At 34.8% G+C, this 22,819-nt stretch overlaps 1 long non-coding RNA gene and 2 pseudogenes across 1 annotated transcript; 1 reads left to right on the top strand and 2 right to left on the bottom strand.

The window, feature by feature from the left end:
* The first annotated feature begins 4,970 nt into the window (after positions 1-4,970).
* LOC141570428 (short coiled-coil protein B pseudogene) lies at positions 4,971-5,501 on the top strand (annotated as a pseudogene).
* Positions 5,502-5,566: 65 nt separating this feature from the next.
* LOC141570966 (U4 spliceosomal RNA) lies at positions 5,567-5,635 on the bottom strand (annotated as a pseudogene).
* Positions 5,636-10,129: 4,494 nt separating this feature from the next.
* Positions 10,130-12,188, bottom strand: LOC141570429 (uncharacterized). Its single transcript, XR_012494435.2, has 3 exons — positions 11,893-12,188; positions 11,238-11,477; positions 10,130-10,612 (listed from the first exon to the last, which is right to left on the bottom strand). It is a non-coding gene; the product is annotated as an uncharacterized LOC141570429 (long non-coding RNA).
* Positions 12,189-22,819: the final 10,631 nt, after the last annotated feature.

The raw sequence follows: 22,819 nt of genomic DNA, 5'->3' as shown, positions 1-22,819 counted from the left end.
ACCCTGATTGTCAATATTGTTATTTTACCAACTTTTTCTTATAATTTGTTCTCCTTTTCTTTCAATATATAATCAGTCCTTAGACTGACCCATGTCTTATAGCAACTTGCTACATAATGCTTGGTTTTGTGCCTGGTGGAAGCAGGGGATTAGTTTCTATTATTTTAATTCAGCTATGTATTTTTAAAAATCCTCAATCATATTTTATCTATTATTTCTATATGTTTGGAATGAGAGTAGGTTTTTCCATGTTAATAAAAATTCCAACCATCAACTTCTCAATGTAAACAAAAACTATTTTGCAGTAATTATAGAAAACATTACAGAGGTTGAAAACAGTTATTATTTTTCTTTTGTTTACTTTGTTATCATTATTACTATTTAATTTATGAGAGAAGAATCTGCAATCCAGAAAGAGCAGAAAAGAAGAGAGATTTGAAATTTTTTTTCCTGTTGCTCCCTATATACTGGGAAAGGATCTTATACATCCTGTAGTTTGCTAGGGTTGCTATCACAAATACCACAGATGGGGTGACTTAAGCAACAGAATTTACTTTCTCACAGTTCTGGAGGCTGGGAAGTCCTAGATAAAGGCATTAGCAAGGTTGATTTTATTCTGAGGTCTCTCTCCTTGACTTTTAAATGACTATCTTCTCCCTTTGTCCTCACATGGTCTTTTCTTTGTGTGCATGTGTATGTGTCGAACTTTCCTCTTCTAATAAGGACACCAGTCCTATCAGATTAGGGTCCACCCATATGACCTCATTTTCATTAATTACATCTTTAAAGTCCCTATCTCCAAATACAGTCACATTCTGAGGTACTGGGGTTAGTATTTTAATACACGAATTTGGGGGAAGATACAATTCAGCCTGGAACATACTTTATACCATATAACATATTAAATTTATGTATGTATAGAGAGGGTGCCAAAAAAATGTATACACTTTTTAAGAAAGGAAAGAAAACTATATTAAAATTAATACTGATGGTAACCACTTTGAGCAACTCTTATAATTGCAGAAGTCAAACATGACTTGTATTCATTTTTTGTTATTGGTATATATTGAGTACTACAATTTTAATACAGTTTTTTTTTCTTTCTTAAAATGTGTATACATTTTTTTGGCAGCCTCTGTATATATATCCCTTGATTAACTTTTTCACTGTAGTGATAATTGAAGGAAAGCTTCAGGTGACTATCCCTATTGAAAGAGTATGAATTCTGTCTGCCCTTAACCTAATAATGAAGTAGAAAGAAATTAATTTAAGGAACAATGTGAAACAATTATAAGTCAAGATTTCAGTGTGATGTCATCACTTTTTTTTGGGCTCAAATATTAGAATATGTGGTGGCATGCCCATACTGAGATAGAATCATAAACAAAGTTCAAAGCCATTTATATTGGTTCACCTCATACCTCTAATATTCGCCTAGAACTCAGTTGGAGAACGAGCTAAAAACCCGACTTTTCTGTATCTATCAGCTTAGTTGCACAGAACCTGACCTTAACATTGAATTTCCTTTCTTTAATACCTTGTTTCCAAATCTGAGGCTCACACTCAATTTTTCCTTGTTAAAAAATCAATTTGATACTTTTTAAAAAAATCATAAGATATGAGTAGAAATCTTAGGAAAAAAATAGCTGTCAAGGAAAAGTAAAACCATTCATTTAGTCCGTTGTTTATAAACAAACATGATATGCTTCATTACTAACACAACTTCTTGGCGGTTATACGGATATTCTTTTGTAAATACCCCTCAGTCTTTCATAATATATATAGATTACCTTTCCAAGTAAACTATATGTTCTCGGAGGAAAGGTCTGTAATTCCTAATTTTTTTTACTCCCATATGGTAACTAGTAAGCACGTGAAATTTGATGAATGTTTATAACAATTATCACAGAAAAAATAATTCTTTTAGTAAATATTTCCACCATTTTCTAATTTCCAGGGCTATATTATGCTCTGGGGAATCCAGAGATTAATGCATTCCTTACCCTACAGTCTTGGGAAGAGACATGAAAAAACAAGTGTTGTACAATGATGCAGACATTGTAATATAAATCTCAACAGGAAATAGTTACTGCGGAGACAGTGTGCTCAGGCTCAGATTCAAGTCGCCTAGATTTAAATTTTGGCCTCACTACTTACTTCTTTTAGAACTTCAGGCAAATTACTGAAAATCTTTAAAACCACAGTTTCCTCATCCTTAAAACAGAAATGCTAAATAGTACTTATCTCATAGGATTGGTATGAGAGTTAAAAAGAATTCTACATCGATTAAACTTCCCCAGTGCCTTACATTGCCAATGTTAGTGGTTGCTCAACAATCAAATGGGAGAAAAGCAATTTATCTCCGAAGAAAATTTCCCATAGGTGGTCTGGGAAAATTTCCCATAGGGAGGTCTGGGAAATTCCAAACCTTGAAATATTAATGGAAAAGAACAGGAAGTTTCTTTACAAAAACTGTTTTAAAATCTTTCTAAATAGCAAGAAATTCCACAATCATTGCTAAAAAATAAAAAAATTGAAAAACAAAAGATTAGAATCACATGCAGCAGGTACAGAGGTCATTTTTTAAACTTACAAATTATCAAGAAAACAGTGAAGAACCCAGTACAAAAGGGTAGATGATATGGACAAGTATTACATAGAAAAAGAGCAGCAACAAGAGAAAGAGAAACAGATTACCAATGAATATGTGAAAACATGCTCAATCTCATTAATAATGCAAGGAATTCAAATCCAAACAGCATCGGACTACCATTTTCCAACTAATAAATTGGAAACAGTTATATTTGATAAAATCTGGTGTTGTTGACAGCTTGAGAATAAGGGCAATGCTCACACACTCTTAGAGAGTGCGTACACTAACTGTATCTTTTTGGTATACAATTTAGTGGCCTCTATCAAAATTAGCAGTGTATATGCTCCTTGACAGAGCAAACCTGATGATATATTTGCAATAATATGTGTGTAAAGATGTTCAGTGCAGTGTTGTTTGCAAGGGCAAATTGGAAACTAACCATTAATAAGAGACTAGGTAAATAAACAGTAGCACATCTGTACGATGAACTATCAGTAACTAGGCATGGGATAGAGATATGCTGCTATGGAAAGAGCTCTAAGACATATTATTAAATGATAAAACCAGGGTTCATGAATGAGTAGTATGTATACTAATACACTACTTTTCCACAAAAGAAATGTGACACATAGAAGGATGAACAAGAAATTATTAATAGCACCTATGTCTGGGAAATAAAACTGTAGGTAGGGGAAAGGAAGACATTTATTTTTCATTTTAAACCCAATGAGCTATTTAAATCTAATGGCATGGAATTTGTTATTTTTATAGTAAAACAAATAATTAAATAAACAAACATTTTTTAAGTACTTGGGCTATAAATTAAACATTATCAATATAATACAGCTCTAAATGGAGCTGAGATTAGACTATAGGAACCTCATATGGCACAACTTTTAACTAAACTACACCTTTTTTTTAATTTATTTTTTAAATTTATTGGGGTGACAATTGTTAGTAAAATTACATAGATTTCAGGTGTACAATTCTGTATTACATCATCTATAAATCCCATTGTGTGTTCACCACCCAGAGTCAGTTCTCCTTCCATCACCATATATTTGATAAACTACCCCTTTAGTATCCCAACTCTTTTGGAGAACATTTAAAGTTTCATTTTTTAGACTTTAAGTAATTCTTTGGTATCTATTTCGTTCTTTTCCTGCACTGGGATTAGCAGTATCAGACCTTCAAACTGCTCATTCTTCTCACTGGCAGGTTAAATGCTCCATTTAAAAAAATAATTAAATTAGTTTTGCAGGGTGTATTTCATAGGGCTTTTGTACTATAGCTGGTTCTTTTTGTATGCTTAATCTCCGTCCGCTTAGAATGGTTAGTCCTGATAGACCTCTTTCTTCAATATTCATCTCAGTTCTTTGGCTGTTGGCTTTTTGGCTTACAATCAAAAATCAATTTCTGATTTGTTTTGCCCTAGAGAAGCTCAGTGAAAGTTATAGCAACCTGAAGAAGATATTAATTACAAATACAAACCTTGCAAAAACCCTAATATAGAGGCATTAACCCAAAGACACTTAACAGCAGTTGATGTGTCCATTCATTGCTTTTAAAACCAGTTATTTTTCTTTTGAATTGCACTACCTTTAATTCCGTAAATTGAATGTTATATAGCACCAGACAAACTGCTGTGAGTAATTATAATACTCACTGCTGAGTGATGTGACTTCTTCAAGCTAGGCTTCTTAGGGAAATTGCATGATTAGGTCCCTAGCTTCCTTGGTTTCTTCGGGGAATCATGTAGGCCCTCCAGGGAGCTAATACATGTTTAATTATTTACAGGTTCACATGAGACCCCCTTATAGGTATAAGCACGTTAGTAGCTAAACAACAGTAACACGAAGTGTGTCTGACACAGAGGAAAGAAGCAGTAGAAGCTAATGCAAACACAGGTGGTGCCATCTTTCTGCAGCTCTCTCTCTCTCTCTCTCTCTCTCTCTCTCTCTCTCTCTCTCTCTCTCTCTCTCTCTGTCAGTATTTGGCTGACAATTGTAGACCATCGTGCATGTGTGCAATTACATATGTTAGACCCATCCTGAAATTGGAGGGGCCTTCTAAATTTCTACATAGGAACCTGAGAAACAAATTTTATGTAGAACATACTTTGGTATCTTGTAGTTGAGAGCCAAATTTATTTAAGGGAAATCATCTTCTTGTTTTACAGTGGTGTTTAAAATTATGAAAATATAATGCCTCCATAATGTAAAATATTTAGATGCATATACTATAAATGTAAATAAAGAAAAATGTTTTCTTCCAGCCTGAGGCATCCTCCCCATCCCCCCCGCCCCTCCTGGCCCTTCAAACAACAGACCAGTCATCAAGGATTTTGCATCCACGGGCCAAACGTTTGTTACACAAGATGATCAATGCTGGCATGGAAGATCTCTCTGCAAGAGTAGATGCTGTTAAGAAAGGAAAATCTAAAGCTAAAATCAGAAAACCAAGTTCTTGGACAATATACAGAAAACCTCATGTCAGCTTCTAGCAGTTTTTAAACAATTGACACAGAAAGCAAAAGAAAGTAAGAGATTGATATCCCTTCTGTCTCACAGAATTGCTGCTGATCCTTTTTCTTTTTAAAAAACTTGGATGGATTCCAGAAGTCATAGTATTTTTGTTTGTGGCTTCACTGAGTGTTTATGAAGATAATGTCATATCTAGGCAAAATTAAGAGCATAACAGAAGACTTCCATGAGTTTGTGTATTATGTTAGTCTATGAAAATGTGAAAATGTATTGCACAGACTTTATAATTAGAAATGCATATATTCGTGAAACTTGATAATGAATGTTTTATCGAATTTGCTCCGATTTATAGGTTGAGCACTATCTTTTATTATAGACATAGTAGGAGATACAAGAAAATAACTACTATGCTGTGAAAAAGGGATCAAAATCATGACTGAATGAAAAGCTTTGTGTTCTGTCCACCATGTTGTACCTTTTCTCTATTTGCTTCTTCAATTAGCAATAATCGCGCCTCGGATAAACCTCATTAGCCACGATACTGTCACTGTGCAACACTCCCATTTGCTTCTTCTTTCCTATTTCCTTCCCCTGAAGGAAAAAGAAATTGATTTCACATTTGACAAACTAATTTCAATACTTAATAATCTGTGAGAGTAACCTGAACTCTAAGTGTTTAAACTTAACCAAAATAAGATAAGTTCTCAGCGAGGGATTGTTATTTGTTATACAGTCATGTGCCCACATAACAACCTTTTAGTCAATGACCGACTGCAGATATGACAGGTGATAGACCATATAGCCTAGACTGTACCATTTATGTTTGTGTAAGTGCACTCTGTGATGTTTGCACAACAACAAAATCGCCTAATCACACCTTTCTCAGAATGTATTCTCATCGTTAAGTGGTGCATGATAGTATTTAGTAATAAGATAGGATTGTTTGTTTCTCTTAAATCAGTTGAAAACACAGGCTATAAAAATGAAGATTTTTCCTTGAAAATGAATTGTCCAATTGGGAAAATTTGTTGTTGAAAACGTCCTTTTACAAAAAATAACTTGGTATCTGAAAAGATGAGCTCTGGTTGAAATATAATTCTTTTTTTTTTTTTTTTTTTAATTTTGAGAAGAAATAGAAATAGGATGGAAAAATGGGACTAGATTGGTAATCATTAGTAACCAATTCCGGCTGATTTTACTACAGATTCGTGTTATCTCTGGTACAGATTAGATCTTTGGGGAATACATATGAAAGTGGATTAAGTTTGACTAACCTAAGTAAACCATATCTAGAAGAGAAGAGTTACAAAACATTTGGCCTCAAAGTATATTTATAGTACCCAGGAGATCAATTTTTGCAAAATCCCTTGAGTGTATTAGTATCTGAATCATGATTATAATGGGAGAGTTTTACATGTCTACTAACTGATAATATTCTCAGTATTTTATACCTGATTCTCAGTATTTTATATCACTATATCACAGTATTTTATATCACTATCACTATATCACAGTATTTTATATCACTACTTCTCCCAGAATTTTCTATAAACCCAACTACTCAGTTTGCAGAGTTTCAGTCATTCTTCAACAATTTTTAAAAATTTAGCTTGTAGATTCCATTTGCTAAGGGAATTAACATTAGAAGTAATGCTAAAATGTTAAATAGGAAAAGAGATTCACTAATATAGCTTATAGTTATTAGATTTGGTCTACTTTTAATCATGGAATAATATATGTTTGTATTGGTGTACTATTCAATGAATGACTTTTGCTATATGAGTATATAATAGTCATACTGCAAAACATTTTGCATCCCTCTTGCGACCTGATTTACAAACCTTTAAAATTGTGATGCAATTTTGCTTTGTTGTCTAATAAAAAGGTGTTTCAGAAAAAAAAGTTTTTCTTTCCAACTCCTGCACCTATTTTTTTCCTTCACACTTTAAGGGAAATAGTTTAGTGTGAAGGCCTCCAAACTACATGTGGTGGTGGTGGTGGTGGTGTGTGTGTGTGAGATATGTTAAAAAAAAAAAAAAAAAAAAAAAAAAAAAAAAATATATATATATATATATATATATATATATATATATATATATATAATACAATACACACATATGTACCCAAACAAATGGAATATCCTAGCCACATGGGTCTGAAAATTACTAAAAATAAATTTGGACTGGGACAAATGGGCACAAGTGAGATTCAAAACTATCCAGTTGAAAGCAACCGCATTTTGTCAGATCAGCAAAAGTCGGGGCCTCCAGGCTCTGCTCCCCTGATTTCTTAATGTCAAAGTTCATTGGAATGGAAACACATGTGATGGACATTGTCAGAAATACATACAGTGGCCTCCCAAGCATTTAATATTCCCCCCACACACACACTCCTCACTAGAAAATGAATTTCTCAGCCATGACAATGTTTTCGTGGGATGACCCCATGCCCAATTCTTAGTCATGGTAATTGGTGTGGGAAGGAGCATATGCCTTTAGGTAATTAAATCAGAAGGGAGCATAGCTTTCATTCAATGATTAAGGGGAAATGCCTCTCCAAATGTGACAGAAGTGTGAGATATTAGGAACTGTCAATTGTTTTGTGATGACATGGAATTTCAAACCTTAGAGTAAAACTGAGACCTAATGAATAAAAGTGGATTTCAAGAGAAGACAAGAAGCATTTACTTTCTTTCTTTGCTAAATCTTGGCATTAAACTATCCTTGATAGAGTCTTCACTATTATCCAAATTCTTTTGATTATCTGGGATAGTTTGAGTTATGCTTTCTGTTACTTGCAACCAAAATTATCTGAATAAATCAGCACTAAAATGTTAGATCATAATTAATCAATACCAGTATTTGCCAGGGTGTTTAGGGTAATACTTCCTTGCTAACTTCTGAGCAAGTAAAACAGTTCCTGATTAAATTCCTTTGGAAAATATAGAGCTCTGTATTTTATACTTTCAGAGATTTCCAAAGCATAGAAAATATTAAACATGTCAAGAAGTAAAAAACAAAACAAAATAAAACAAAACAAAAAACCCTAATTATGATTATACCGATATAGTTTTCATGTTTTTTAACTACATATTTCTTTTTTTTTCATGTAATATCTATTGAAAACCTGAAAAAGAGATGTTTCCTAGAATTGAAAAATACTGTTCCATATTTTCAGTATATTTCTATGTTCCACTTTTTCCACAAGATTAGAATCAACACTTTTTACCTGGATGTTTGGACCCAAACAATCCAGACCTTTTAGAAGGCTAGTTTATTACTTGTTGCGTTTTTATCTAAAGTATTTTCTAGTGAGTCAAAAACATAAGGTCTATCCAGTTACATTTTCAAGAACAGACAGACTTAAGAAACTGTTGTTTTTTTCCTCAATTCAATTGGTTGAATTGTGTTCATTTTACCTGATGTGATGTAAATTATATCTTAACTTAAAAAGGCAAATGTTTGCTAAGCATCTGTTATATTCATAGACACTGTACCTTGGATGTTTAAAAATATAAACCACAGGTAACTAACATGCCTGACTTGAACAGTAAATAAATTTATCACAGAAATATTGGGGAGCTCGTGGAACTGTTGAAAAGTTTGGACAAGCAGACTCAAAGATAATAGCCTGGAAATGTGACCCAAATGAAACTGTAGAACTTGTCTAGAGAAGAAACCACTGCAACCACCACTAAAAATGAATGCTACAGCTTGCAGACGGGAGCAATTGTTCCTGTTGCTCAAGTCTGGGCCAACTGTTAAACCACCATCACCACTCCCACTTGTGCACTGCACGACAGACACTTTCGCAGCTGCTGTATTGCCTCCACTAGAAACAGAGAAAACTTAACTGAATCGCTTTTCTCTTTTATGAATTTGTAAGTCAAAATTCAGCATAGGCAAGCAGACTGGCAGAACCTAAATCATATGCTTGTACCCTAGCTGCAAAGGAGGCTAAGAAAGCAAGCATTTGGCATTTTAGTTTCTAAAGCACGAGGTGGTTTTTGGCTCCAATCAAGACTGATAGGCAGAGGACTTCCTCAAACATAGGAATACACTTCAACTAATAATAAATATCCATGCTTTGATTTGCTCAATATCAGCATAAACTTGTATTTTTTTCAATTAAACACAAAACACTCATGTTTCTTCCTGAAACAGACTGCAAGTATTTCTCCAACAAGTGAACACTTACTGACCCTCTCTTTGTCAAGGAAACCATTTAAAACTCTCATCAGTCAATGGCATCTACTCTGGGGGGTGTCCATTCCTCTTCTAAGTCTATCACTACACTTTCTTGATATTTGGTCATGTAACATTTCCAAACTAAGTTAACTGCCTCCAGTGTATCCTATATGAAAAAGAGGGAGACTAGGAGAGGAAAGAAGAGGGGAAAATTGTTAAGATATATAAATATGTGCAAGGCAATTCAAGAAAGTCATGTGGGTGGAAGTTAAGGCTCTGGTTTCTGTGAATGGTCACCAAGCCGTATTGGCACCTATGACAGGCTCCCTTAGCTAACACCTCTGCTGGCCAGAATTTTACATTGTAACATGGCCAGATCTTCATTCCTGACAGAAATGACCTTCTTGATCTACTTGCATAAGCTTTCTGTGGTCACTATTAATTTATTTTATTTAATAAAAGTAATAGACATTTTTCAGAGTAGTTTTAGGTTTACAGAAACATTGAATAGAAAGTATAGAGAATTCCCACATATTCCTTTTTGTCCACCCCCACCCCCTCAGGTTCCCCAATTTTCAGCATCTTGCATTGGTGTATCACACTTGTTAAAATTAATGAACCAATATCAATACATTATTATGAACTAAAGTCCGTAGTTTACATTAGGGTTCATTCTTTGTGTTGTACACATCTGTGAGTTTTACCAAATGTAAAACATCATGTATCTACCATTACAGAGTCACTCAAAACAGTTTCAGTGCCCTAAAAAGTCCTTGTACTTTACTTATTCATTGCTCTCCCCCCAATTCCTGGCAAACACTGATGTTTTACTATCTCTCTAGTTTCCAGAATGTCATATAGTTGGAATAGTACAGTATATAGCTTTTTCAAACTGGCTTCTTTCGCTTAGCAAAATGTGTTTCCTCCTTGTCTTTTGTGGCTTGATAACCCTTTTTTTAAAAAAATCACTGAATTACACCCCACTGTACAGATGTACCACTGTTTATTTATCCATCCACCTACTGAAAGATATCTTGCTCGCTTCCAAGTTTTGGCAATTCATCTCCACTAGTTTTTACTGCAGGCGTGGCAGAATTAGGAACCATCCAAGGGGATCTCCTGGGTTCTTTCCATTTTTCTCAGAAATTACAGCTTAAATTCCCCTCTAAAGTTAAGTTTTATTACCCTAGCCAACAATATAACCACTTCTTAAATTTTTGTTTGTTTCTCCAGAGGCATGATGAGTCCTAAAGGGCTACATACCAGTCTCTCATCCTCAGATTCAATGGACTATGGCTGTGGATCTTCCCTTGGGCACTAATTCAGCAAGCCTAGAATCTTCAGCAAGCCTAGTTTAAAAAGAATCAGTAGTTGTTATGGTGACAGGTGTCATTCTGACATTTGTAACACATACCACATCCTCTAGCATCAGCCCAATCTTGCAAGACATTGTCTTTCAGCTGGTACTGAATTGAGTCTTTAATAGAATATTCACCATTCTGTAATAATAGTTATTTTTGGGTGATAGAGTAAATGATGAAACAGGCCACATCCAATGATATTTACTCTTTTGTTATAAAGTGAGTTTCTTGCATCCAAACAATATAGAATCAGATACCATGGCACTATTCATATTAAACACAAATGTTCTCATACTCTAGCCCAATGCTTCATGCACATATTTGTTCCCAAAAACTCATTGTCACCAATTCTCCAATCTTCCTTCCAAGTCCCTAATCATTTAGCCAAATTATTAGTCATCACACATAAATCAACAATACCCCTCCTTGCAAGAATAGTGCACAACCAAACACATAACCTGAAGTTTTTTAAAATTGCATTTAAGTGGGCTATAATGCCTAAGCAATCTACTTTTGGCTGGTGATGATATATTATGCAGTGACTTCTGTAAATTAGGCTCTATTTCTTTCTCATTGATTCATAAGGAACTTACCATAGTCATAGGGACCTTACCAGGAAGACACAGGTGAGGATTAAAGAGGAGCAGCAGTGCAGAGAGTAAGGTCATGCAGTTTACTGTGTCTTCAGGATTTATTTGGCTCAACTCCACATATATTATTTCCACCTGCTGATGGAGTAGACTAGTTAATTGGGTTGCACTCTATTCATCAGAAGAAGTTCATGTTGTCATGTTTGTTCCATTGATAGGACTTCATTCTCTCCAATGGACCAAGATCAAATCAAGAGTTGTTTCTTTTAAAAAAGAAAAAAAAGTGTTACTTTGCCAAAAATAGAAGCATTTGCTCTAAATTCTGTGAACTTCTGAGGGGTACCCTAGACCCTTAGCATAAAGAAAATACTTGATTTATATTTCTAATAAAGTGTGTTAGAAGATTGCATTACGCGAACAAAGACAACCATCATGTATTAAATCAATGGGAATGTCAATAGAAAAGCTCAGAATGGAAATTAACATAGTATAATTATAAGGCAAGACAAAATGGGCTACTCAGAATGAAGCTAACATAATAAGAATGAATTATTGAAAAATAAAGATAAATTTATACCTTATAATAGATAATTAATTATGTTAGATTATCGCAGTTAGGTTGTACTTGGTTAAAAACAATAGAAAACTTTATTAATATAGCAACATTAGATTACTTACCAAGAAATTTTAAGGTAGTTGGTCCCAGGGTTGGTTTGGTGGCTCAGTGGTATCTTAAAAAACTACTTTCTTTTCACCTTTTAACTCTGCCTTCCTTGGGGTATAGGATTTCATCATTGGGCTCATCACTTCACAGTTGTGAATAAATAGCTGCTTCAGCTCTTGATAGCCCAAACTTACCTGAAAGTTTCCGATGTAGGAAGGTAGAGAAAGGGGCAAAAAGGTTTTCTCCTTTTTTATTAAGGGTGAAATCTTTCCCAGAAGTCCTCAACATATTTCTTTCTATCTTAGAGGTCAGAAATAGATCACAGACTTGCCTGAAACAATCACAAGCAAAGGGGAAATGATACTACATTATTGACTCAGACTTTTTCATGATTCATCAATTGAGACCAAGGTCTAAAACAATAAGAGATATGTTATCAAGGAAGAACAGGAAATTTCTGTTGAATAAACAGCAAGAGATTTTGCCTCAGTTACATTTTTTGTGGATACAGTATTCCTTATAACCACCTGAAAATGGAGAGGGTCCCCTCTGTTCTCTAGCTCTACAATCTGTTTAATGAGTTTGATATTATAATCTGAAATATTTAATTCATGTCTTTTCTAAAAATTGGACTGATTGAAGACAAATATTTCTATAATATAGCCACCATGAGCTAATCTGTTACTAGTCCCCAAATCTTGCAGATATGGACAAAATGAAAGCATAAACTGATCTGGAAATTGAGTATGTATGAAAAAGTTAGAAGATCATGATAAATACCTCTGCTCACCTCTGATCTTACAAAAATAATCACACACAAACACCAGAACACCATATATACAGGAAATACTACATTAAGGAATATGTAAGAAATACATATATCCCATTCAAAATTCTGAAATGATGTGAGGACCTTGTAATGGTCAGGGTTTTTTTTAGAGAAACTGAACCAGTAGGATATATCCATAATATGGAATTGGCTCACTTGATTATGGAGTATGGAGGCTGGCAATTTCCAAGATCTGCAGGGTGAGACCCAGGAGCGCTAAGGTATAGTTTCAGTTCAAAGGCCTGCAGGCCGGAGAACAGGAAGAGCTGATGTTTCAGTTCAAGCCTGAAGGCAGGAAAAAGCTGATGGCCCAGTTCAGACGCAGTCAGGTCGTAGAATGCAGTCAGGCAGTAAGAGAAGAAGAATCCTCTCTTACTCTGGGGAGTGCCACCTTTTTTGTTCCATTCAGACATTCAACTGATTGGAGGAGATCCACCTACATTAAGGAGACAATCTATTTCACTTAGTCTACCAATTTAAATAGCAGTCTCGCCTGAAAACAACCTAACAGAAACACCCAGAGCAATGTTTGACCAAATCTTTGGGCTCTCTGTGGTCCAGTCAAGTTGACACATAAAATCAACCACCATAGACCTGGTGAATCTTCAAAAAATATTGATTGTCACAAACTTTGGAATAACCAGTGTAATTGCACTGAAAGTTACTGAACATGCACACATTCCTAAAAAATATTTTCTGTGTTACGGTGTCTGGTTTATGAAAAGAATAAAGCTCAACACAGTGCTTTGGCAATTTTTATATCCTCTACTTATTGGCATATGTGTTATGTATGTTTACTGTAACATAGAAAAACACAAATAAGAAATAAGGTGCAGAGTTGAAGAAATCAAAGTGGGTCAGATTAGGAAACAACAGACACAAGTATAAGGTTTCATTCAGCAATGTGGACCAGAAACGTAATGCCTGGCAAGCCCATGATTACAGGGAAACCCATGAAACACACGTGGAAGTGCTTCAAAAGCTAAGGAAATTCTTTCCATTTAACTAGTGTTCATGCAGGTGGCAGACTAAATTCTATTGGTGTGTTGTTTGCTTCATATGCAACTTACATCCCTCAAATACCTTCAAATTCGCAAAACAGTCACTTTTTAACTCTAAACTATAGCATATTGTTAGTGTATTCATATAGTGATAAGCTGACTCAAGTATTCACTATGTTCTGTCTATTCTGCTTATTTATCACTGAAGTTTAATGCAAAGTTGTTGTAATAAAAAAGCTTATTACTTAAAGTACTCAGCTAACTATTCAAGCCAATTGGATTTCTAAATCTATCTAATCTTTTATTACACACACACACACACACACACATACATACATACATACACACATTTATTTACTTATCAATTATTTTATTTCTAAGTAAAAGAGAAGCCCTGGAATTTGTAAATATAATCGAACATGCATGTTCCTAATTTTTGCAGTATTGAAACAGGAACACGAGCTAGAACTGTCGTCTTTTTCCATTTCATTGAATTTGGTATGGAAAAACACATGGTTTGTATAATAATTGAATTCATTCAGTAAGCACATTTCATCCAAGAACATTTAAATATAATCTAAACCATCTTAAGTATTTTGTGTGATGCAAGAGGATAGTATCTTCAATTTGAAAACATAAAATCTCAGGATCACAACGTTTAAGTATACCTCACAGAATGTCATCTTCTAAAGTCAATTTAAAAAATAATGCTGATCAGCAGAAAGGCTACTGCCTGATAATAAAGTGGAAATTTTTACATACTGGTAATCAGATTTTCATGAAGAAGAAAATAATTGTAAATAGTATTCTATAAAACTTCTGATCCCAAATTACAGTGTATCTTTTTATTTTTTTAGAATGAAGAGAGTTGATTTTTTCGAATGCTAACTGGCTCTGTACAATGTTTTCAAGAAAGCAATATGGCAAGACGAAGAAAGTTGCATAGCATGTTTTTGGTAGCTGGTTTCTAGTTCCTTGAGTTCTGTAAGTCTGTTTCCTCCCCTCACCTCAAAGAGACGAAAGAAGAAACCTGCATGTAATTGTTCAAGTAGTCTCATTCAGCAAGCATAATTGCTTCAAAGGCATATCTTAAATTAAAAATCTTGGTCTCAGTCTCTCTCATCTTTATTTTTAATTGGGACTGAATAACCTGTTTCTCCAATGAAAACACCCCCAGTGTCTTCTCCTTCACATTAAGAAATGTGATATTTTGACTAATTATGTCACCTGCAACTTATATGAGGCAGGTAGAAGGGACTTCCAGTCTGATAGAGCAGTGCTTCCAAACTGAATTGAGCATACAAATCACCTGGGGCTTCTGATAAATTGCAGATTCTGATTCGATGGCTCTGGGAGGGGCCTGAAATTCTGCCTTCTTAACAAGCCCCCAAGTGAAGCTGATGTGACTGCTTCCAGGCCCCCTGTATGAGCAGCAAGGTCTAGAGAATTAAAAATTGGACAAGTATAGACATGTACAAATGTAAACAAATATTAGAGAATTGAAGAAAAATTAATTTTTTAAAAAAGTGATATGTTTAGCCTGTTCAGAATAAAACCCAGGAGGGTCCCAGGAATTCCCAACTCGGCTCCACTTGTGAGAAACATGACCTTAAGGTCCTCTATTATTTATCAGTACCTTAATTTTCTTATTCTCAAATTGGTATAATGACTTGCTTTTAAGAAGCCTAGTGCATTTTATTTTTTCGCTGAATAAGGGCAAGTAAGGATTACAGCTGCTATTTGGAGAAATGAATTAAAGAAGAACAAGATTGAAGAAGTTATGTTTCTGAAAATTAGAATTGAATGAGAATAAAGAAGATCAAATTGAAATAAAGAATAAGTAGCAGGGTATGAAGTGTTAAACCCTTGATGAGATTTCCCAGTGACTGACATACTGGTAACTTGAAATAAGGATAATGGGAGAAAAGGTCAATTTGAATCCTTAAAATGTCGTGGGGAGGCTGTGAGTAAGAAATAATATATCATAAAGTCTGGTACTAAAATTTTTATTTATCTTACGAAAAAGAAAGAAAGAGCCACAGACCAGAAGCAATTGCAAATGGAAGAAAGATGTTTATCTGCAATTATTGAAACCAGAAGAAATTCTAGAGAGCTATTTAAAGGAAAATTTACGAAATTTAGATGTACAGAAAATAGATCCTAATAAAGATGTGTAATAAACTATTCATAGTTAATGTATAATGCAGATAGATCTTACATGATATAACTATAAGGAAGAATAAACTAATATGAAAGGTATAAATAGAGCAACATACAATTTGCTTAGGAAACAATTTTGGATGAACAAAGTAGTGATTTTTGGTTTATATTAATATAAAAAACAACATAAAAATGGTTTATGTTGTGTTTGAAAATAGATGATAAAGTGCTGAGTAATTTAGTACTCTGGTTCTAAATGTTCATGTACCATGATTCATTAATTATTCCTTAGAAAATAATCATTAATGCATGTATATAGATTGATGTTTATGTATATGGATATTCATTGCAACAGTACTTAAAATACAGTTGAGCACTACCTTTACTTCCAAAAAACAAAGGGGAGAGAGGCTAATTAAATAAATGTAAGATAACAAAGAGATAAAATGCTATACAGTTATTGAAAAGCATATACAAATGTTCTGGGATAAAAAGTTCTGTAAATGTAGATTATGTCCATTTGGTCTAATGTGTCATTTAAGGCTGATATTTCCTTATTGATTTTCTGTTTAGATAATCTATCCATACCTGTCAATGTGGTATTTATGTCCCTTACTATAATTGTGGTTTTTATCAATTTCTCCCTTTAGTTCTGTTAGTAATTGCTTTATATATATTTGGTGCTCCCTGACTGGGTGCATATATATTGAAGTGCTATGGGTGCATATATCACTGGTGAACTATCACTGGGTGCATATATATTGAAGTGTTATGTCTTCTTGATGTATTGTCCTCTTTATAGTTATAAAATGCCCATCGTTGTCTCTTGTTACCTTTATTATTTTGAAAACTATTTTGTCAGATGTAAGTATGTATGGTACACCCGCTTTTCTCTGGATGCCATTTATTTGGAGTATAATTTTCCACCCTTTCACTTTGAGTCTATGTTTGCCCCTGCAGCTTAGATGTGTCTTCTGAAGGCAGCATATGAATGGGTTTTATTTTTTGATCCAGTCTGCTACTCCGTGCCATTTTATTGGTGAGTTCAGTGCATTTACATTTGGGTGATTATTGATGTATGATGATTTCGTATAGCCATTTTATCTCGTTTTCTGGTATTCTGTGTCACAATTTTTTTCCCCTTGTGGTTATGTCTATTCTTTTAGTTGGTGGTATTCTATGATTTTTTATTTGTGTGTGTGTGGTTATCAGATTTATGCAAAGGGAAGTTTCATACACACACACACACACACACACACACACACAAATATTCCTTTTTCTTCTGAATCTATCTTATCTCCATTCCCCTTTGCAAATTCAGGCCTTTACCCCTCCCTTTTTACACTTTTGTTGTCACAAATTATCCCCATTTATGCTATGAATTCATTTCCAAATTGCAGTAACTATCATCGTCTTCTCTTTTTTCAATGTTTTTATCTCCTTTAACCTTTATGTTATATTTAAGTGTATAATACCCTATTCTGAATAAGGGTTGCAATTTCCTGCTTCTGTTTGTCTGTTAGGCTTCATACTTATAGTTTTGTATCCTTTTGTATTTTTGTTTCAGGTAGAATATCCCCCTTCAGTATTTCCTGTAATGCAGGTCTTGTGGTGGTAAATTCTCCCAGCTTCTGTATGTCTGGAAAATTCTTTATTTCTGTTTTATACCTAAAAAATAACTTTGCTGGATCACATTATTCTTGGCTGGTAATTTCTCTCTTTCTACAGTTTGAATATTTGATTCTACTTCCTCATAGTTTGTTGGGTTTCTGCTGAAAAATCTAATGGGCTTTCCTTTGTAAGTTATTGTCTTCTTTTCATGGATACTTTGAGAATTCTTTCTTTGTCATTAATTTTTGACAGTTTTAATACAATGTGCCTTGAAGAAAGCCTTTTGGGATAGAGATAATTAGGTGTTCTGTTTGCTTCTTGGATTCGGGAGTCCAGCTCATTCCAGAGGTTTGGGAAGTTCTCATCAACTATTTATTCGAATAGGCTCTCTATTCGCTCTCCCTGTCTTCTCCTTCTGGTATGCCCATTGTTCTTAAATTGCTCTTTCTGACGGAGTCAGATAGTTCTCACAGAGTTCTTTCTTTTCCTTCCTTCCTTTCTTTCAACTGCATCATTTCTACATTTCTATCTTTGATATCACTAATTCTTTCCTCCATCTGGTCAGCTTTATTTCCTAAGCTCTCTACTTCATTTTCCATCTCTTTTATCGAGTTCTTCAGGTCCAAAATTTCCTTTTTTTTTAAAGTTTCAATCCCTTTGGTAAAGTATTCCTTTTGTTTATTGATTTTATTTCTGAGTTCATTAAACTTCCTGAGTTTTCCTGTATCTCTCTGAATTTTTTCAGACTTGGAATCGAATTCTCTGTCATTTAAATCACACATTTCCATGTCTTTAAGTTTATTTTCTGGAGATTTTTCATTTTCTTTGTGTGCTGTTTGTTACCTTGGTTGTTCATGGTATTTGATGCATTATTTCTCTGCCTGGGCATTTCATGGGAATAAAATCGGCTTTTTTTTTCTTTCTTTTTTTCTTTTTAAAAAGTGATACCTCTATTGAACAGTTTGCTAAGAAGAGGTCTTTGTATTTTCCAGTAGGTAATGCTGGAGCACAAGTGTTTTATTTTCTCCTACACGGCTCGGACTTCTTGGATCTTTGTAGGCTGGTGGAAAATGCCCTATATTCCCTGGGGAGGTGGATGTCTGCTCTCTGACCAGGTTGCCTCAGTTTCAGGGTATCACCACCCTGGGGGCAATGTGGTGGCCAATGGGGTTCTGAGCCTGTGAAATCCCAGCGCTGCCCCCTGTAACCAGAAACTGTCAGCAGTTCTGTACTACTGGAGGTGTCCCATGTAACCCCACTGGGATCAGCTACGATGGGTGGGGGCAGGGTGGGCTGGGAGGAGCTGCTGCTGAGTTTGTGGTTTTGTATTCTTCCTCATAATGGCAGCTGCCAGACCTCAGCTGCCTAGTCTCTGTATCTCTACCCTTGTCACTTGGAGTAGGCTGCAATGCACATCTGTCGCTCAGGCACTGTCTCTCCAGTTCTCGGAGCTGCAGATAGTGCACTCTGTAATGTGAAACTCACTGCTACAGCTTCTTCTGGGGCTAGATGCTAGCTCTGGGAGGGTGAGGGGGGTGGGCTGGCTCCGTGGCTTTGTTTACTGCCTGGCAGTGGCAGCTGCTAGACCACAGCTGCTGCACCTCTGTGTTCTGTCTCTGCCCCAGTCACTGGGTTCAACCACAGTATGTGCTGACCACTCAGACAGGATGCTGGGGCTACAGAGGGTCCTCCCCACTACGAAGAGCCGCAGTGAGCTCTGGGCTGCATCCATTACACTCATCTTGACACTTCTCCCTTCCCTCCTGTTGGCTCTGATTTGCACACTTTCAGATGTTTGAATTCGTGGATCTCTTAGATGTGTTTGTGTATTAAGCAGGGAATCCTTTGTTGAATTATAACTGTTTAACTTGTAACTTCAATGACAGTGACCAGGGGAACCTCTCATGCTGCCATGCTTCTGACATCACTGAAAAGCATATTTATGAAAAATATTTAATGGCAATAAAAATGACTTGATATAATGTTTTCAAAAAGCAAGGAATTTATTTTTTCTACCAGCAATATGGTAGATTAGATTTGCTGAACCCCACGCAGCCCCATCTAAAAACATGAGATGAAATTGCATTTGCCATTTTTTAAGAGTATTGCTGACCTATAAAGGAATTAAACTGAACCCTATAGGCTAAACATGAGGAGAATATATGAATACAGAGAAGTATGGAAGCAGCATAACCAGAGACTTTCATGAGACAGTGCTGTCCCTGAAACACTGAGCTTCAATTTTTGTGACTACCTGGGATATGGGAGAGTGGGAAACAAAGCCTAGAGCTTGCTCAATGTAGCAGTCTTATAGAGAAACCTGCTTAAAGCCAGAATTCCTAAGAACTATAATTGCAGTGAAATAATAAACTAGAAGAAAAACATATTCCTCAGAGTGGGACAATTAGGAAATGTTTCTGCCCCAAACTTGGTGCTAGATTGAAGGGGAAAAACAAAAACTTACAAGTCCATCTTCACATGAACTTGTAGTTTAAATTCTCACTATCTACATAACAACAACAAAAACAAACAAACAAAAACTGAACTGAGAATGTATTTTATGATTGTCCCTGTTGGATGTTATCTCCAAGAACCTAACCAAAACAAAAAGCATCTTTAAGTAAATCCATATGCATCCCGAGTCTCAGAGAATTACCACAGACAAGTTTCCATTACATGGGGTTAAAAATAAGACGATCATAAAACTCATGAGGAAATAGGCATAGAAGTATACTCATAAAGATTTCAGATATTGGAATTATTATGAAACTGTAAAAACTGTTTAAAGAAATCAATTCAGTGTGCCAGGATTATAAATTCGAAACAGTATATATATCCTATATCAAACAGATTTAGAACTGAATTTAAGAGACATTTTAGGAATAAAAATTATAATAGAAATTAAGAACTCAATGGACAGGTTTAATTCTAAATTAGATAAAGCCAAAGATAAAATAAGTAAATTGGAAATTAGATATGAAGAAATTATATTGAATATAGCAGAGAGAGGAAAGGAAGATAGATATGTGAAATAGAGATTGAGATATAGAGTCAATATTTAATAAGATCTACAAAAGAAAATCAGAGAAAATGAAGGAAAGTTTATCAATGTTCTAAATGAAATAAAGCACTGTAAAATTTTCCTAACCCATTAAAGATATTTAATTAGAACTCAAAAATTCTTCCCACAAAAAGAGAACCAGCAAGCCCAGACATTTTTACTGGAGTTCTACTAAACGTTTTCAAAGAATGTATTTGATTTTCCTTGCACAAAAATTATTTTAGAATAGAAAAAGGAGCAACACTTTTTAGTTCATTTTATGAGACCACTACAATCTTGATACCAACATTATATAAGAAATGTAGACAAAAGGAAAATTATGAGCAATCAGGGAAAATTATGAGCAATCTCCCTCATGATCCTAATGGCCAAAATTCTAAATTAGAAAATAGCAAATGAAGTCTAGCAATCTATAAAAAAAGATAATATAATATGAAAACTGGGTTTAGTTCATGAATGCAAAGATTTCTAGCAGTAGAAAAAATCTATAAATGTAATTTATCGCATTAACAAGTTAAACGAGGAAAAAGCAAATCATCATATCAGGAGATACAAAAAGTGAATTCAATACAATTAAATAATTAAGCTTGGCAAACCTTTTTAGCAAACTAGAAATTGGATAACATTTAGTGTTCACTTATAAATCATAAGCTATTCTAGGTCTTTTAAGTAGAGGTAATTTAATACAGGTAATTGATTACACAGATTATGGAAGTCAAACCAGGCATGGTGAGTCAGCTACTTAAGAGCAGGAAACCAGTAATGTCCCTAGGGCTAGAAGGTAGTGGAGGTATTGCTATCCGCATCAAAAGGCCAGAATCTTGGGCAGATGTGAGAGCCAAGATCAGCATTATCTAGTGGAGGTGGCTTCAGGGAAGGAGTTGCCATCTATCAGGAGTTGGACCCTCAGAAAAGAGACACATGTACTGGAGATACCATAGGAGAAAGAGAGATAATACTATGGCTTCTTCCACTGGCTAGTCTAGTGAGAAATTGGGGGACAAAGATGCCTGAAAATGTATTTTCCTGAAATACAGAACAGAGTAAGAGAGTAAGCAGGAAGGGATCTGAGAACAAACTAGTTCGAGACCCAACAAATGACTGGGTAGAGCAGGGAAGAAAGAGGCTCGTCAAAGCAGGTGAGCCACAAGGATACTTCAATGTCCTAGTTGTAAAACTTACAGTTGGATACATTATTGTTTTATTACTAATGTTCATATCTTATACATATTTTATAAATGATTTCATACATATTCAGTATTTCAGTACTTTTCAAAACAGCAGTTTACAAATTTATATGTATGTACAGTATAATCCCATTATTGTTTTACATACTTTTACAGACAGTATTCAAATATATAAGTATGGAATTATACATGAACTTTGGGAGAGAGATAATATGAATATGAGACAAAAGTACCCCCAAATTACATATACATTACAAGAATTCAGTTTAGAAAGGATGAAGCAAATTGCAAAAGAAAAGATCAACCATCTTTAGAAATTATCCAAGAAATGTTTGTGATCATTCAAAATCCAACTGCTGCAGACTTAAGGAAGCATAACTGGGTTGTAGTTTAACTCAGAAAGCTTATGTTAGTAACCATATCTATTCTATCTGAAGAAACAATGTCATAACAGAAGAGGGTTAATCTGCATGGAGTCTGTAAAAGGGAAGCTTGGATAGAATTGGGCTATAAGTTTGTCCAGTATGGTCTAGAGGCAAGGGACAGCCGATTCACAGGAGTAAATCTCTGATTTTTTTATATTAATAGGTATTAATATAAATCAGAGAAAAAATATTGAGAGGCAGTATGTTGATTTAAATAGTCACTATTTCTGTCAATGATTTTTGTTTTTTACTATTTCTATATATTTTCAATGTTACTTAATAAATATATATTATTTTTAAAATGTAAAAACAGCAATGAGTAATGCAATAAAAAAAGAAAACTGTGACCTCTATCGTCTCTGTTTGGGCCGCATAACAAATTACCACAGACTGGGTAGTTTATAACCAACAGAAGTTTATTTCTCACAGTTCTGGAGACTGGGAAGTCCAAAATGAAAATGTTTGCAGATTTGATGTCCGGTGAGGGCCTGCTTCCTGATTCATACGCTGCTGTCTTTTCACTGTGTCCTTACATGACAGGAAGGACAACAGATCTCTCTGGGGTCTCTTTCATAAGGGCACTAACTGCATTTCTGAGGGATCTGCCCTCATGACCTAATCACCGCCCAGAGTTCCACCTTTTTATACCATCACCTTGGGGGTTTGG

The sequence above is a fragment of the Rhinolophus sinicus genome, chromosome 3 (assembly GCF_057876585.1).
Source record: "Rhinolophus sinicus isolate RSI-liver-muscle chromosome 3, RSI-T2T, whole genome shotgun sequence".
Classification (NCBI taxonomy): Eukaryota; Metazoa; Chordata; class Mammalia; order Chiroptera; family Rhinolophidae; genus Rhinolophus; species Rhinolophus sinicus.
The sequence above is the reverse complement of the archived record's forward strand: the minus strand, read 5'-3'. Positions and strand labels throughout refer to the sequence as shown.